The following is an 18438-nucleotide window of genomic DNA, read 5'->3' on the forward strand; positions in this document are numbered from 1 at the left end:
TCAATTGGCAAGTTAGATCATACTCTGAAAATGGGATAGGCTTCATTTCAAACCTGGTTACACAATCGGAAAGATTGAAGTTTAAAAAACAATGTCTTTATTCAAAAGGAATTCATATGCCACTTGTAGTTTGTACACGATGAGGAGAGAGGCAGTCTAATAAAACTAAGAGAGGGTTTTGCGGACGCTGGCCGTGAGGCTTTCCACCTCACCCTTGTCAATGCCGAAGGCTGTCTCTAGCACCTCCTCGGGCAGGGGTGGGTATGCGTCGAAGAGAGCGGCGGCGAGCTGCGAGGTGCCCGGGTTCTGGCTATTGAGGGCGGAGATGGCGAGGGCGGAGTGGTGCTTGTCGGGGTTGAGCTGGAAGTGCACGAGGCCGCGAGGGAAGACAAAGAGATCGCCGGGGGAGAGGGTCTGCTCGAAGAGGGTATTGTTGGGCGTGGCGGTGACGAAGCCCACCTTGAGCGTGCCCTCGGCCAGGAACAGCACCTCGGTGGCACGGGGATGCACGTGGGGCGGGTTTAATCCCTTGGGGTCAAAGTCGATGCGGGCGATGGACAGGCCCTGCGTGTTGAGGGCAAAGAAATTGGCCGCACTGGCCAGGTTGACGGACACGCCCAGCCCTTTCATAGGTTGGCCGGGATGCTCAAGCATCGTGAACTTGAAGTCCGCGTCCTGCACCTCGTCGGTTGGCTTGCAGGCGAACCCGTTGAGGGTGATCATGCTGGTGTTATCGGCCACACAGAAGTCCTGCAGAGGGTCTGCATCCGCGGCCCTCACTTCTAGTATGAGCGTAGAGGAGGCCAACAGCATCACTGCGCCCAGAAGAAGCAAGCTGCTGGCTGCTGCTGCTGCTGCTGCCATGGTTTGAGGAATATTGTTGTGGGGAATGCGATGCGATGAGGAGCGTGGAAAGATTTGAGCGCGGCTGAGATGATGAGTATAGGCCTCTCCTCATAAGCTGGTATTTATGCTCTGCATGACATCCACTCGAAGGAACGAGTCCTAATATCCGCTCCAAGAAGGAACCAGTCATATCGCTCAAGAAAGAGTCCATGTGCATCGTGCCGCTTCGACCCAGTCGTTCCCGGCCAACGAGTCCTGAGGTGCCGGAAGGGAGGACGTCCCATCGATTGACGTAGTCTCCAAGTGCGGCCCATGTCAAACCGACATTCGCCGAGAACCTTGTGAGCTTTTGTTGTTCCGAATGGACACCTTCACATTCATTGGTGTCTTGTATCCTCCTCCACGTCGGACTGATGCGAATTTGAACCTTGGAAGTACTGCGGCCTTCCAATTATAAGCCCGGCATTGCGAAACTAATAATGCTTGGGGGCCACACGGGTGTGAATATTGTAACTTCCTTCATGAATCTTTTTTCATTGGGGGAGAGAGAGAGAGAGCACACACAAGAGAGGAGTTGCACCAAACAAGAAGAATGACTGTACTATGATAATACTTTCACCATTTACAATATCTTTATAGCCTTATCTTATGATCTCTTAATAAGAGGGACTCCATACCTAGAGTGTTAGCACCACTAGACACACTACTAGATTCTGAGAATATCCAAAAAAAAAACTCCCCTTCGAAGTCAAGGAGTGTCATCTAAGAGGGAGAACTTCCATATCATGATTTGGGCTCTTAGTGATGTGACGAGTGCCCTCCGACATTCATGTGTCTAATGAAAAATGTTTATTATCATGAGTATTGTGCAATGAAATCGGGGGTACGAAACTTCATACAGTTCTTACGTTTTCACTACAAACCAAATGTATAAGCAAACGTGCCAGACCTCATAATATTACTTAAGGCGAGTCAACTAAGAATAAAAAACTAAGACATTCCTAGTGACATTACACTTAACCAATGGGGAATAAATTTCCTAAGAGTTCTATACATGTGATGATGGACTCTAACATTATGTCATAGAGGTCTATAGATCATGTCCTGTTTTGAAAGAAGAAAGATAGTACATACCATCTCTCACTATCTTTTTGTTGATTAAAGATGACTTAATAGGCAAACTATAAAGAGAAAATATTCCATATATTGATGATTTGTTGAGTTAGTGAGCTAGAACAAAGTGAAAGTACACATGGTGCCAAGATAGGCAAGGATAGGAGAACGTGGAAGAAAGAAAGAGAGGTAACACACACAAGAGAGGAGTTGCACCAAACAAGAATGATTGTACTATGATAACACTTCCACCATTTACAATTCTGTTATAGGCATAAAGCCTCATCCCATGTTCTCTTAATAAGAGGAAGTTCACACCTAGAGTGTTCGCACAACTAGACACACTACTAGACTATGAGAATATCCAAAAAAAAAAAACCTTTTGAAGTCAAGGAGTGTCATCTAAGAGAGATAACTTCAATATGATGGTTTGGGTGCTCAAGTGATGTGACTAGGGCCCTCTGACATTCATGCGCATCTCATGAAAAATGTTTATTATCATGAGTATTCTACAATGAAATTGGGGGTACGAAACTTCATACAGTTCTTACGTTTTCACTACAAACCAAATGTATAACCAAACATGCTAGACCTCATAATATTACCTAAGGCGAGTCAACTAAGAATAAAAACAAAGACACTCCTAGCGACATTACACTCAACCAATGGGGAACAAATTTTCTACAAGTTCTATTCATGTTTTGATGGACTCTAAGATCATGTCATAAAGGTCTATAGTGATCATGTCATAGATGTTCTCTGTCATCCGCTCATCTTGACTACAGAAGAGTGCCATAATACACTCCCTTGAGAACCACCTATGTCTAATATCTACGATAGTCAAAAAATAGAGGTGCTCGAAGTGTATCTCTAGGCAACTTGGTATGAACAACAAGGTAAAGTAAGCAGATGCTTGAAGGCAAAGGCTATCATACTTACCTCTATTTAAAGTTGAGGGACTCCTGATAGATATAACCTCCTCATCTACAACTTCATTTGAAAGTCGAAAAACTGACTGAAATACTATAACTTTAAAATTTAGATTGCAATTTATGTGTCAAAAATTACGTTCCAATATCATATGCTTGAATCTCAACCTCGATCAACTAACAGAGCGCGCTCCGGAGTGAAGGAGTGTGTTATTTCAAGATTAAGATAGACCACGGACATACATCAACAACACACATGTGCATTGCAGATAAGAAATCTACAACAATCCATGAGCATGCACAAGTAGAGCGCAGAGTCACTAAAGGATGTGCACAGATAATGGGTGCACCGCTTAAAATATCCTTTTCCACCCTCACTTATGTGCCTAAGAAAGATTAATAGTTTGTTTCAATCATTACATTTCCCGCATAATTTTTGTTAATTATGTAGTCAAGGGATGACCAAGCCAAGTGAAAGAGCCGGCATCCACTCAATGTGTGCTTAGACTAGCCTAGACAAGGTTAGACAATAAGTGGGTGCCCAATGAGTTATTGGGTATGGACGCCCAAACTTATAACTCCCTTGTATATGAGTGAATTTATCTAATGAGAGAAAGGGACATTCCCTTGAGTGTTGATTGAGAGTGTGCTGAGTGAGTGTGTGTGAGAGTTCTACCCTCTTGCCCTCTTGGAGCTTCTTATAATGTAGAAGATAATGCCATACAAAAACATTCGATCTAAAAAATTGATAGCATGCTTCTTCAAGACAAACAATCTAGGCATTGTACAACATATGTACAATGCCTAGATTCATAATTAAGTTCTGACACTATTGATAGTGTTAGAACATTTAATTGGAACCATAGAGTGATTTTTTTTTCTATTCTAGATAACCTTTGATAATGTTCATCATCAATTTTCTTAGATGCACATACATGTATCTATGTGCATACATGTATGTATATTATGTATATCATTTCTATATAATATAATAGTAAGGCTTCTAAGGGCAACCATGGAATCACGATCTTCTACCCAAATGAGAAGGGTGCTAAGAGCTCTTTGTTCACCTCCCAACCATAGACAAAATAAACATATGACCCTTTTGTACATGGACTCCACTCTTTTATTAGCTAGTATGCTCTTCACATGTACCTGCCCACTCTCACTAGTGTCCGGCTAAGTCTTGAGTCCTACCGATCATTTTTCGCTCCCCTAAACACCGCCCGTGTCTTGTTTGGACGGTCGAGGTCTCTAGGCTCCCAATAATTCCATTGTCATGACATTACTCCGCCCTTAAGAGGAGTTTTCGTCCTCGAAAAAAAAATTTAGAGAACCTCTTTCTGAGTGTGCTTACCTTTTCCCACATAGAACCTTCTTCTTTTATATCCTTCCACTTGACTAAACACTCCTGCCGTATAAAGTGTCGAGTTCTTTTTTCTTGGAAATCCAAGATCTTTTTTCTGGTTCGTGTGGTAAGGATGGGGGTTCTATAAGCTTTACTAGGATCTCTTGACTGACGAGATTATCGTCATCACCCAACTTCTTTTTAAGTCTACTGACGTCAGAAAGTGGCTGGACTTTAGAGCTCTCTTATTATAAAGCTAACTTATAAAAGCAACGTACCTACTTTTTTAAGTATTGCAAATGGACCACAATACCTTGGAGATAGCTTCGGACTTCTCCCCGTTTTCAAAGATTCGGAAAGTGCAAGAACCTTTGAAAACAAATCACCTTCCTCAAAGATGATTTTTCTACGATCTTTGTTTGCATAATGTTTAGCACCGTCCTGTGCTCTCTTAAAATTATCTTTTGCAATTTTTGTCATCTTCTCGAGGACTTGAAGAAAATCTTTAATCTTTTGTATCTTTTCTTTCTCGAGTCCAATGGCCACTAGAGCTTGTGGTTGAAAACCATACATCAACATAAATGGACTAAATCCCGTTAACATCACATTAGGGAATTTAAAAAAATCCCAATTCCCACTTTCGAAGATTTGAACTATATTTGTTAAAATTGGCTAGATGAAATCAATAAAATATTCTAGATTTGGACTATGTTTATTAAAATCGACTAGAAAGAAGCTTGTATTACTTGTAAATTTATTCTATATCAGTGAAACTTGAGAAGAATTGCCCTTTTGATTTAGACTATATTTTACTAATGCAAGCAGAACATGCTCAACAAATAATAATCTATATTTCTATCGGAGAGATTTTAAAATACTACAATACAACATAGGTTACCATGTGATTATAGGGATCATTACTTAGTAATTCTACATTGAAAACTTCTTAGAAGTAGTAGTGTTCAAAAAAACTATAAATTATAATTGAGATTACATTAGAAATCATAATCATCAAAAAGTTCATCTCCAGCGGCGGTGGCGGTGATATCTTCTAATGCTTCTACATAAATGTAGCCATAATCAATGTACATTTCTTTTTCTATGCTTGTACCATGGAGGTAATGATGGTGAGAATACATAACACACATTCTCTCTTTCTTTGTAATCCTTACAGCTATTTATATAACGAGCCACATTTCTATCTTGAACATCACCGACAATGTAAACTCTCTCCTCCTTAGGACACACACTAGGGTCCTCAATGATCGAGTAATTGTGTGCTCTAGGATTCTCTACACATAATTTTATCCAATTATCATGAGAATGTTTTGACCCTCCATAGTGCAACAAGGGTCTTCCAGCTTGCACATTTGAATGTATAAATAATCCAAGCCCAGCCCCTTGGATTGATGAAGGTTGAACCATGTAAGCCACATCTTCAATGTAGAAGATCTCTGCAACTTTGATAGGTAAATGCGGTGGTCGCATTTCATCATCTTTGATATGGTATTCACATATCGAAGATATCTTGATTTTTTCTTAAAGCCTTGAATTCTGTGAAAAGAAAAAACACAAGTTAGTCTTTACGTAAACTACATACCATATATAGCATAAATGTTACATGCTTCCTCCTACATATTTGAAGGGTTCATGAAAAAAGAACCTAGTTCCTCCCTGGTGGTGGCTGACGATAAAAATCTTTTAATTGCAATATATAACTCTTAGCTACAGGTCCTGTGATGAAGCTTTTTTTATATCCTAGTTGTTGAGCATAGAGAATTGCTTCCATGTCTTTTAGTGTCGGCACTCGAGGAATTCTTTGCACTATCACTAATGTCAACTACTTAGATGAACAGATGGAGCACGAATTTAACTTAATGTTTCCAGATTAGTATATGTTGTGTGTCCTTTACATTGACCCGATGGAGTGTGTCTGCTTGATGACCTTGAATGAGCATCTTGTCCTCCTTCCCTTGTTATGTTCTTATTCGTCTCATCCCATTCAAGAATCGCCTTTTGAAAATAGTCATATAATGAATGACCATCAGAAGAATTATGCAAATAACTTCTAGACAAAGATGGACCAATGTTATATAACCACTTATTACGACCAAGAACAGCATCCGCTCGAGTGATATGCATAACTTGAAAATCCAAATGCATCTCATGACCTTGAATGACTAATGGAACATCATTGACTATTGTATCCCAAACATCTTTATCATAGCCGTTAATCAAAGAAACCACATACTTATGGTCACTTGAGCTTTTTGAAAACTTTAATTTCTTGACTAAAGTATAGTTCAAGAAATTGTGCATGGCACTATCATCAAACATAACTCATACCTTGTGACCTTTAACGTGACCATACATTCAAACCAACTCATGTGGTCCAAATGTTAGCACCCACATTGATGATGTGACACAACACACATGAGTAGAATCGGCATGATAAACTTGTACCTCTTTAAACTTATGAGGAGTCTCAAGAGGGAGCACTTGAATGGTGCGCACTTGCTTTTCTTTACTTTGATCACGCTGATTCTTCTCATTTTCTTTTAGCTTAGGATGTTGTAGTTTACTTAGACCCTTTTCCATGTAGTGAGAACATAAATTCTCTTTTTTAGCTCTTTCAAAATCTTCATGCTTCTAAAAATTCTGTGGTCCTTTAGACTTCTTAGATTGTTTTGGTTAGGTCCCTTTCTTTTATTTTGACCTTGATGCTTGGAACCCTTGGACACACTAGATGTTTGTTGTGCATTCTACGAACGCATTTTCTTTCCCACAATGTTGTCGAGCAAACTTAATTGCTTCTTCTAAAGTTTTCAACTCATTTTCCTTAACTTGATGGTTATAGTCCGAGTCTAATCCATGAATCTTTTAAAAATCATACATTCCTCTCAATTTGAGATTGGAGATATGTTGAGTCAATGTGAGATTTTTCTCATCTTACAATTGTCCCATGCTTCCCAATTATGATCCATCTCATTCTTAGGATGAAATTCTTTCATGAATGCACTTTCAAATTCAGCCGAGGTAATAGGCATGATTGTAGTATGATAATACTTTGACCATTTACAATTCTTTTATAGGCATCAGGCCTCATCTTATGATCTCTTAATAAGAGAGAGTTCACACCTAGAGTGTTCGCACCACTACACACACTAATAGATTCTGAGAGTATCCAAAAAATCTCTCCTTCCAAGTCAAGGAGTATCATCTAAGAGAGAGAACTTCCATATCATGATTTGGGCCAGGGATTTAATATTCACGTGATCACAAGATTTTTTGTGATAATAACACATGTGAACAAGTTATTCACATGTTCTCATGTTACCGTTCATAAAATAACAGGTCACTTGCCATTTGGGAACCCCTTAAAAGCTTGGCTACACATGGGAATAAGCTATTCACATGTTCTCATGTTACCATCTTCACATAATAGCAGGTTAGTGGCCACCTAAGAAGATTTTTTATGCCCGATAAAGATAATTTTTTAAGGCCCTTGTGAAAGCTTTGTGAATATAACATGTGATCACAAGATTTTTTGTGTTATTAACATATGTTATTAACATGATCACATGTTCTCGTTTACGTCAGTGAAATCCCTGATTTGGGCTCTTAGACTACAGTGACGTGTTGAGTTCCCTCTGACATTCATGTGTCTAATGAAAAATGTTTATTATCATGAGTATTGTGCAATGAAATTAGGGGTACGAAACTTCATACAGCTCTTACGTTTCCAGTACAAACCAAATGTATAAGCACACATGATTGACCTCATAATATTACTTAAGGCGAGTCAACTAAGAATAAAAACCAAGACATTCCTAGGTGACATTAGACTTAACCAATGGGGAATAAATTTCCTAAGAGTTCTATACATGTGATGATCATGTCCTCTATAGAACTCAAACATAAATTTTTATGCTCCTAGGTAAGTTCTTTCTTTTAGTATTTCCAAATCACTCTATCACTTCTTCTTCCATCCGAGGCATACAAACTACTAAAAACGTGTTGCATTATCACATCAAGGGCTTTTAATGACTTTAACTTAGTATGCGTATTAATCTGAAGATCACAATGAGGTCTAGGAACCCCAAGACATTGCCACTATTAAGCTTCTCTACATGCAAGACACCCTAAAAGAGAGTGGACATTGAGCACCCACGGAACTCACACTAATCATGCAATCCTTCCTTGGTGATGAAAAGAAACAAAGTCTATAAACTTATTTGGCAGATGCTTGCACACCCTCGATGGTATGGATAATGCAATTTTAAATGAGGTGAATTGGTAGGTGTGCCTCAAAAGATCATGCCTCTGTGAGTAATTAAAGAAGAAATATAACCTTAGGAAGATGTGAAAAATATAATCCATATGAAGGTTGTAGAGTGGTTGGTTTTAAAAGCCTCATTATATAATATGGAAGGTCACACATGTTAGAGTTCTCCACGCACCATCTACCGTCTCTATATATATATGCCTCCCACACCCTTCCTCTATTGAAAAGTTGTTGCAGCTTTGGACAACTAGCCATACCATCTCTCTCTCTCTCTCTCTCTCTCTCTCTCTTTACGGCTTTCGTGATGGATTTTACTCATGATACGTGGATGGGAGGGTTCTGTCACATGGATTTTAGTGAGAGTACCAACCGAAGAGAATGCCTCACAAGAGAGTACCCATAGAGAAGGTGTTTGATGAGGGCATGCACTGAGGGGGGATATGTATAGAGGAAGCCTCAAAGGTCGAGGTGTTGTGCAACTAAAGCACAAAGTTCTAAGCATTAGGTATTGGCTTCTTTCAAAACCTAGTTACACAAAGGGCAAAATAGCAATGTCATTATTCAAAAGGAATTCATGCCACTTATGAAGAATTCGTGCCACTTGTAGTTTGTTCACGCGATGGAGTGACGAGAGTGTGCATGCACGGGGTAAAGTCTAAGGTTTACACATTAGGTTAGGAAGATAATAATCTCAATTGGCAAGTTAGATCATACTCTGAAAATGGGATAGGCTTCATTTCAAACCTGGTTACACAATCGGAAAGATTGAAGTTTAAAAAACAATGTCTTTATTCAAAAGGAATTCATATGCCACTTGTAGTTTGTACACGATGAGGAGAGAGGCAGTCTAATAAAACTAAGAGAGGGTTTTGCGGACGCTGGCCATGAGGCTTTCCACCTCACCCTTGTCAATGCCGAAGGCTGTCTCTAGCACCTCCTCGGGCAGGGGTGGGTATGCGTCGAAGAGAGCGGCGGCGAGCTGCGAGGTGCCCGGGTTCTGGCTATTGAGGGCGGAGATGGCGAGGGCGGAGTGGTGCTTGTCGGGGTTGAGCTGGAAGTGCACGAGGCCGCGAGGGAAGACAAAGAGATCGCCGGGGGAGAGGGTCTGCTCGAAGAGGGTATTGTTGGGCGTGGCGGTGACGAAGCCCACCTTGAGCGTGCCCTCGGCCAGGAAGAGCACCTCGGTGGCACGGGGATGCACGTGGGGCGGGTTTAATCCCTTGGGGTCAAAGTCGATGCGGGCGATGGACAGGCCCTGCGTGTTGAGGGCAAAGAAATTGGCCGCACTGGCCAGGTTGACGGACACGCCCAGCCCTTTCATAGGTTGGCCGGGATGCTCAAGCATCGTGAACTTGAAGTCCGCGTCCTGCACCTCGTCGGTTGGCTTGCAGGCGAACCCGTTGAGGGTGATCATGCTGGTGTTATCGGCCACACAGAAGTCCTGCAGAGGGTCTGCATCCGCGGCCCTCACTTCTAGTATGAGCGTAGAGGAGGCCAACAGCATCACTGCGCCCAGAAGAAGCAAGCTGCTGGCTGCTGCTGCTGCTGCTGCCATGGTTTGAGGAATATTGTTGTGGGGAATGCGATGCGATGAGGAGCTTGGAAAGATTTGAGCGCGGCTGAGATGATAAGTATAGGCCTCTCCCCATAAGCTGGTATTTATGCTCTGCATGACATCCACTCGAAGGAACGAGTCCTAATATCCGCTCCAAGAAGGAACCAGTCATATCGCTCAAGAAAGAGTCCATGTGCATCGTGCCGCTTCGACCCAGTCGTTCCCGGCCAACGAGTCCTGAGGTGCCGGAAGGGAGGACGTCCCATCGATTGACGTAGTCTCCAAGTGCCGCCCATGTCAAACCGACATTCGCCGAGAACCTTGTGAGCTTTTGTTGTTCCGAATGGACACCTTCACATTCATTGGTGTCTTGTATCCTCCTCCACGTCGGACTGATGCGAATTTGAACCTTGGAAGTACTGCGGCCTTCCAATTATAAGCCCGGCATTGCGAAACTAATAATGCTTGGGGGCCACACGGGTGTGAATATTGTAACTTCCTTCATGAATCTTTTTTCATTGGGGGAGAGAGAGAGAGAGCACACACAAGAGAGGAGTTGCACCAAACAAGAATGACTGTACTATGATAATACTTTCACCATTTACAATTCCTTTATAGCCGTATCTTATGATCTCTTAATAAGAGGGACTCCATACCTAGAGTGTTAGCACCACTAGACACACTACTAGATTCTGAGAATATCCAAAAAAAAAACTCCCCTTCGAAGTCAAGGAGTGTCATCTAAGAGGGAGAACTTCCATATCATGATTTGGGCTCTTAGTGATGTGACGAGTGCCCTCCGACATTCATGTGTCTAATGAAAAATGTTTATTATCATGAGTATTGTGCAATGGAATCGGGGGTACGAAACTTCATACAGTTCTTACGTTTTCACTACAAACCAAATGTATAAGCAAACGTGCCAGACCTCATAATATTACTTAAGGCGAGTCAACTAAGAATAAAAAGCTAAGACATTCCTAGTGACATTACACTTAACCAATGGGGAATAAATTTCCTAAGAGTTCTATACATGTGATGATGGACTCTAACATTATGTCATAGAGGTCTATAGATCATGTCCTCTTTTGAAAGAAGAAAGATAGTACATATCATCTCTCACTATCTTTTTGTTGATTAAAGATGACTTAATAGGCAAACTATAAAGAGAAAATATTCCATATATTGATGATTTGTTGAGTTAGTGAGCTAGAACAAAGTGAAAGTACACATGGTGCCAAGATAGGCAAGGATAGGAGAACGTGGAAGAAAGAAAGAGAGGTAACACACACAAGAGAGGAGTTGCACCAAACAAGAATGATTGTACTATGATAATACTTCCACCATTTACAATTCTGTTATAGGGATAAAGCCTCATCCCATGTTCTCTTAATAAGAGGAAGTTCACACCTAGAGTGTTCACACAACTAGACACACTACTAGACTATGAGAATATCCAAAAAAAAAAACCCTTTTGAAGTCAAGGAGTGTCATCTAAGAGAGATAACTTCAATATGATGGTTTGGGTGCTCAAGTGATGTGACTAGGGCCCTCTGACATTCATGCGCATCTCATGAAAAATGTTTATTATCATGAGTATTCTACAATGAAATTGGGGGTACGAAACTTCATACAGTTCTTACGTTTCCACTACAAACCAAATGTATAACCAAACATGCTAGACCTCATAATATTACCTAAGGCGAGTCAACTAAGAATAAAAACAAAGACACTCCTAGCGACATTACACTCAACCAATGGGGAACAAATTTTCTACAAGTTCTATTCATGTTTTGATGGACTCTAAGATCATGTCATAGAGGTCTATAGAGATCATGTCATAGATGTTCTCTGTCATCCGCTCATCTTGACTACAGAAGAGTGCCATAATACACTCCCTTGAGAACCACCTATGTCTAATATCTACGATAGTCAAAAAATAGAGGTGCTCGAAGTGTATCTCTAGGCAACTTGGTATGAACAACAAGGTAAAGTAAGCAGATGCTTGAAGGCAAAGGCTATCATACTTACCTCTATTTAAAGTTGAGGGACTCCTGATAGATATAACCTCCTCATCTACAACTTCATTTGAAAGTCGAAAAACTGACTGAAATACTATAACTTTAAAATTTAGATTGCAATTTATGTGTCAAAAATTACGTTCCAATATCATATGCTTGAATCTCAACCTCGATCAACTAACAAAGCGCGCTCCGGAGTGAAGCAGTGTGTTATTTCAAGGTTAAGATAGATCACGGACATACATCAACAACACACATGTGCATTGCAGATAAGAAATCTACAACAATCCATGAGCATGCACAAGTAGAGTGCAAAGTCACTAAAGGATGTGCACAAATAATGGGTGCACCGCTTAAAATATCCTTGTCCACCCTCACTTATGTGCCTAAGCAAGATTAATAGTTTGTTTCAATCATAACATTTCCCGCATAATTTTTGTTAATTATGTAGTCAAGGGATGACCAAGCCAAGTGAAAGAGCCGGCATCCACTCAATGTGTGCTTAGACTAGCCCCAAGGTTAGACAATAAGTGGGTGCCCAATGAGTTATTGGGTATGGACGCCCAAACTTATAACTCCCTTGTATATGAGTGAATTTATCTAATGAGAGAAAGGGACATTCCCTTGAGTGTTGATTGAGAGTGTGCTCTTGCTCCTTGTGCTCTAGCTCTCTACCCTATCCTCATATTCTTTTCATAGTGCTTATGTGAGAGGGAGTGTGTGTGAGACTTCTACCCTCTTTCCCTCTTGGAGCTTCTTATAATGTAGAAGATAATGCCATACAAAAACATTGGATCTAAAAAATTGATAGCATGCTTCTTCAAGACAAACAATCTAGGCATTGTACAACATATGTACAATGCCTAGATTCATAATTAAGTTTTGACACTATTGATAGTGTTAGAACATTTAATTGGAACCATAGAGTGAATTTTTTTTTCTATTCTAGATAACCTTTGATAATGTTCATCATCAATTTTCTTAGCTGCACATACATGTATCTATGTGCATACATGTATGTATATTATGTATATCATTTCTATATAATATAATAGTAAGGCTTCTAAGGGCAACCATGGAATCACGATCTTCTACCCAAATGAGAAGGGTGCTGAGAGCTCTTTGTTCACCTCCCAACCATAGACAAAAGAAACATATGACCCTTTTGTACATGGACTCCACTCTTTTATTAGCTAGTATGCTCTTCACATGTACCTGCCCACTCTCACTAGTGTCCGGCTAAGTCTTGAGTCCTACCGATCATTTTTCGCTCCCCTAAACACCGCCCGTGTCTTGTTTGGACGGTCGAGGTCTCTAGGCTCCCAATAATTCCATTGTCATGACATTACTATGCCCTTAAGAGGAGTTTTCGTCCTCGAAAAAAAATTCGAGAACCTCTTTCTGAGTGTGCTTACCTTTTCCCACATAGAACCTTCTTCTTTTATATCCTTCCACTTGACTAAACACTCCTGCCGTATAAAGTGTCGAGTTCTTTTTTCTTGGAAATCCAAGATCTTTTCTGGTTCGTGTGGTAAGGATGGGGGTTCTATAAGCTTTACTAGGATCTCTTGACTGACGAGATTATCGTCATCACCCAACTTCTTTTTAAGTCTACTGACGTCAAAAAGTGGCTGGACTTTAGAGCTTTCTTATTATAAAGCTAACTTATAAAAGCAACGTACCTACTTTTTTAAGTATTGCAAATGGACCACAATACCTTGGAGATAGCTTCGGACTTCTCCCCGTTTTCAAAGATTCGGAAAGTGCAAGAACCTTTGAAAACAAATCACCTTTCTCAAAGATGATTTTTCTACGATCTTTGTTTGCATAATGTTTAGCACCGTCCTGTGCTCTCTTAAAATTATCTTTTGCAATTTTTGTCATCTTCTCGAGGACTTGAAGAAAATCTTTAATCTTTTGTATCTTTTCTTTCTCGAGTCCAATGGCCACTAGAGCTCGTGGTTGAAAACCATACATCAACATAAATGGACTAAATCCCGTTAACATCACATTAGGGAATTTGAAAAAATCCCAATTCCCACTTTCGAAGATTTGAACTATATTTGTTAAAATTGGCTAGATGAAATCAATAAAATGTTCTAGATTTGGACTATGTTTATTAAAATCGACTAGAAAGAAGCTTGTATTACTTGTAAATTTATTCTATATCAGTGAAACTTGAGAAGAATTGCCCTTTTGATTTAGACTATATTTCACTAATGCAAGAAGAACATGCTCAACAAATAATAATCTATATTTCTATCGGAGAGATTTTAAAATACTACAATACAACATAGGTTACCATGTGATTATAGGGATCATTACTTAGTAATTCTACATTCAAAACCTCTTAGAAGTAGTAGTGTTGAAAAAAACTATAAATTATAATTGAGATTACATTAGAAATCATAATCATCAAAAAGTTCATCTCCAGCACTGATATCTTTTCATGATTCTACATAAATGTAGCCATAATCAATGTACATTTCTTTCTCTATGCTTGTACCATGGAGGTAATGATGGTGAGAATACATAACACACATTCTCTCTTTCTTTGTAATCCTTACAGCTATTTATATAACGAGCCACATTTCTATCTTGAACATCACCGACAATGTAAACTCTCTCCTCCTTAGGACACACACTAGGGTCCTCAATGATCGAGTAATTGTGTGCTCTAGGATTAATCTCTACACATAATTTTATTCAATTATCATGAGAATGTTTTGACCCTCCATAGTGCAACAAGGGTCTTCCAGCTTGCACATTTGAATGTATAAATAATCCAAGCCCAGCCCCTTGGATTGATGAAGGTTGAACCATGTAAGCCACATCTTCAATGTAGAAGATCTCTGCAACTTTGATAGGTAAATGCAATGGTCGCATTTCATCATCTTTGATATGGTATTCACATATCGAAGATATCTTGATTTTTTCTTAAAGCCTTGAATTCTGTGAAAAGAAAAAACACAAGTTAGTCTTTACGTAAACTACATACCATATATAGCATAAATGTTACATGCTTCCTCCTACATATTTGAAGGGTTCATGAAAAAAGAACCTAGTTCCTCCCTGGTGGTGGCTGACGATAAAAATCTTTTAATTGCAATATATAACTCTTAGCTACAGGTCCTGTGATGAAGCTTTTTTTATATCCTAGTTGTTGAGCATAGAGAATTGCTTCCATGTCTTTTAGTGTCGGCACTCGAGGAATTCTTTGCACTATCACTAGTTGTCTACTACTTAGATGAACAGATGGAGCACGAATTTAACTTAATGTTTCCAGATTAGTATATGTTGTGTGTCCTTGACATTGACCCGATGGAGCGTGTCTGCTTGATGAGCTTGAATGAGCATCTTGTCCTCCGTCCCTTGTTATGTTCTTGTTCGTCTCATCCCATTCAAGAATCGCCTTTTGAAAATAGTCATATAATGAATGACCATCAGAAGAATTATGCAAATAACTTCTAGACAAAGATGGACCAATGTTATATAACCACTTATTACGACCAAGAACAGCATCCGCTCGAGTGATATGCATAACTTGAAAATCCAAATGCATCTCATGACCTTGAATGACTAATGGAACACCATGAACTATTGTATCCCAAACATCTTTATCATAGCCGTTAATCAAAGAAACCACATACTTATGGTCACTTGAGCTTTCTGAAAACTTTAATTTCTTGACTAAAGTATAGTTCAAGAAATTGTGCATGGCACTAACATCAAACATAACTCATACCTTGTGACCTTTAACGTGACCATACATTCAAACCAACTCATGTGGTCCAAATGTTAGCACCCACATTGATGATGTGACACAACACACATGAGTAGAATCGGCATGACAAACTTGTACCTCTTTAAACTTATGAGGAGTCTCAAGAGGGAGCACTTGAATAGTGCGCACTTGCTTTTCTTTACTTTAATCACGCTGATTCTTCTCATTTTCTTTTAGCTTAGGATGTTGTAGTTTACTTAGACCCTTTTCCATGTAGTGAGAACATAAATTCTCTTTTTTAGCTCTTTCAAAATCTTCATGCTTCTAAAAATTCTATGGTCCTTTAGACTTCTTAGATTCTTTTGGTTAGGTCCCTTTCTTTTATTTTGACCTTGATGCTTGGAACCCTTGGACACACTAGATGTTTGTTGTGCATTCTACGAACGCTTTTTCTTTCCCACAATGTTGTCGAGCAAACTTAATTGCTTCTTCTAAAGTTTTCAACTCATTTTCCTTAACTTGATGGTTATAGTCCGAGTCTAATCCATGAATCTTTTAAAAATCATACATTCCTCTCAATTTGAGATTGGAGATATGTTGAGTCAATGTGAGATTTTTCTTATCTTACAATTGTCCCATGCTTCCCAATTATGATCCATCTCATTCTTAGGATGAAATTCTTTCATGAATGCACTTTCAAATTCAGCCGAGGTAATAGGCATGATTGTAGTATGATAATACTTTGACCATTTACAATTCTTTTATAGGCATCAGGCCTCATCTTATGATCTCTTAATAAGAGAGAGTTCACACCTAGAGTGTTCGCACCACTACACACACTAATAGATTCTGAGAGTATCCAAAAAATCTCTCCTTCCAAGTCAAGGAGTGTCATCTAAGAGAGAGAACTTCCATATCATGATTTGGGCTCTTAGACTACAGTGACGTGATGAGTTCCTTATGACATTCATGTGTCTAATGAAAAATGTTTATTATCATGAGTATTGTGCAATGAAATTAGGGGTACGAAACTTCATACAGCTCTTACGTTTCCAGTACAAACCAAATGTATAAGCACACATGATTGACCTCATAATATTACTTAAGGCGAGTCAACTAAGAATAAAAACCAAGACATTCCTAGGTGACATTAGACTTAACCAATGGGGAATAAATTTCCTAAGAGTTCTATACATGTGATGATGGACTCTAACATTATGTCATAGAGGTCTATAGATCATGTCCTCTATAGAACTCAAACATAAATTTTTATGCTCCTAGGTAAGTTCTTTCTTTTAGTATTTCCAAATCACTCTATCACTTCTTCTTCCATCCGAGGCATACAAACTACTAAAAACGTGTTGCATTATCACATCAAGGGCTTTAATGACTTTAACTTAGTATGCGTATTAATCTGAAGATCACAATGAGGTCTAGGAACCCCAAGACATTGCCACTATTAAGCTTCTCTACATGCAAGACACCCTAAAAGAGAGTGGACATTGAGCACCCACGGAACTCACACTAATCATGCAATCCTTCCTTGGTGATGAAAAGAAACAAAGTCTATAAACTTATTTGGCAGACGCTTGCACACCCTCGATGGTATGGATAATGCAATTTTAAATGAGAGAACTTGCAATTGTAGAAAATTTGTTTCCCATTGGTTGAGTGTAATGTCGCTAGGAGTGTCTTTGTTTTTATTCTTAGTTGACTCGCCTTAGGTAATATAATGAGGTCTAGCATGTTTGGTTATACATTTGGTTTGTAGTGGAAACGTAAGAACTGTATGAAGTTTCGTACCCCCAATTTCATTGTAGAATACTCATGATAATAAAAAATTTTCATGAGATGCGCATGAATGTCAGAGGGCCCTAGTCACATCACTTGAGCACCCAAACCATCATATTGAAGTTATCTCTCTTAGATGACACTCCTTGACTTCAAAAGTTTTTTTTTTTTTGGATATTCTCATAGTCTAGTAGTGTGTCTAGTTGTGCGAACACTCTAGGTGTGAACTTCCTCTTATTAAGAGAACATGGGATGAGGCTTTATGCCTATAACAAAATTGTAAATGGTGGAAGTATTATCATAGTACAATCATTCTTGTTTGGTGCAACTCCTCTCTTGTGTGTGTTACCTCTCTTTCTTTCTTCCACGTTCTCCTATCCTTGCCTATCTTGACACCATGTGTACTTTCACTTTGTTCTAGCTCACTAACTCAACAAATCATCAATATATGGAATATTTTCTCTTTATAGTTTGCCTATTAAGTCATCTTTAATCAACAAAAAGATAGTGAGAGATGGTATGTACTATCTTTCTTCTTTCAAAAGAGGACATGATCTATACATAATGTTAGAGTCCATCATCACATGTATAGAACTCTTAGGAAATTTATTCCCCATTGGTTAAGTGTAATGTCACTAGGAATGTCTTAGTTTTTTATTCTTAGTTGACTTGTCTTAAGTAATATTATGAGGTCTGGCACGTTTGCTTATACATTTGGTTTGTAGTGAAAACGTAAGAACTATATGAAGTTTCGTACCCCTGATTTCATTGCACAATTCTCATGATAATAAACATTTTTCATTAGACACATGAATGTCGGAGGGCA

At 39.2% G+C, this 18438-nt stretch overlaps 2 pseudogenes; both read right to left on the reverse strand.

Annotated features, from left to right (window-relative positions):
• Nucleotides 1-953, reverse strand: LOC147613616 (germin-like protein 8-2 pseudogene; annotated as a pseudogene).
• Nucleotides 954-9377: 8424 nt separating this feature from the next.
• On the reverse strand, nt 9378-10076 carry LOC147613617 (germin-like protein 8-2 pseudogene; annotated as a pseudogene).
• Between the last annotated feature and the right edge of the window lie 8362 nt (nt 10077-18438).

This window comes from Cibotium barometz, chromosome 43 (assembly GCF_041138505.1).
Source record: "Cibotium barometz isolate CiBa-2024 chromosome 43, ASM4113850v1, whole genome shotgun sequence".
Classification (NCBI taxonomy): Eukaryota; Viridiplantae; Streptophyta; class Polypodiopsida; order Cyatheales; family Cibotiaceae; genus Cibotium; species Cibotium barometz.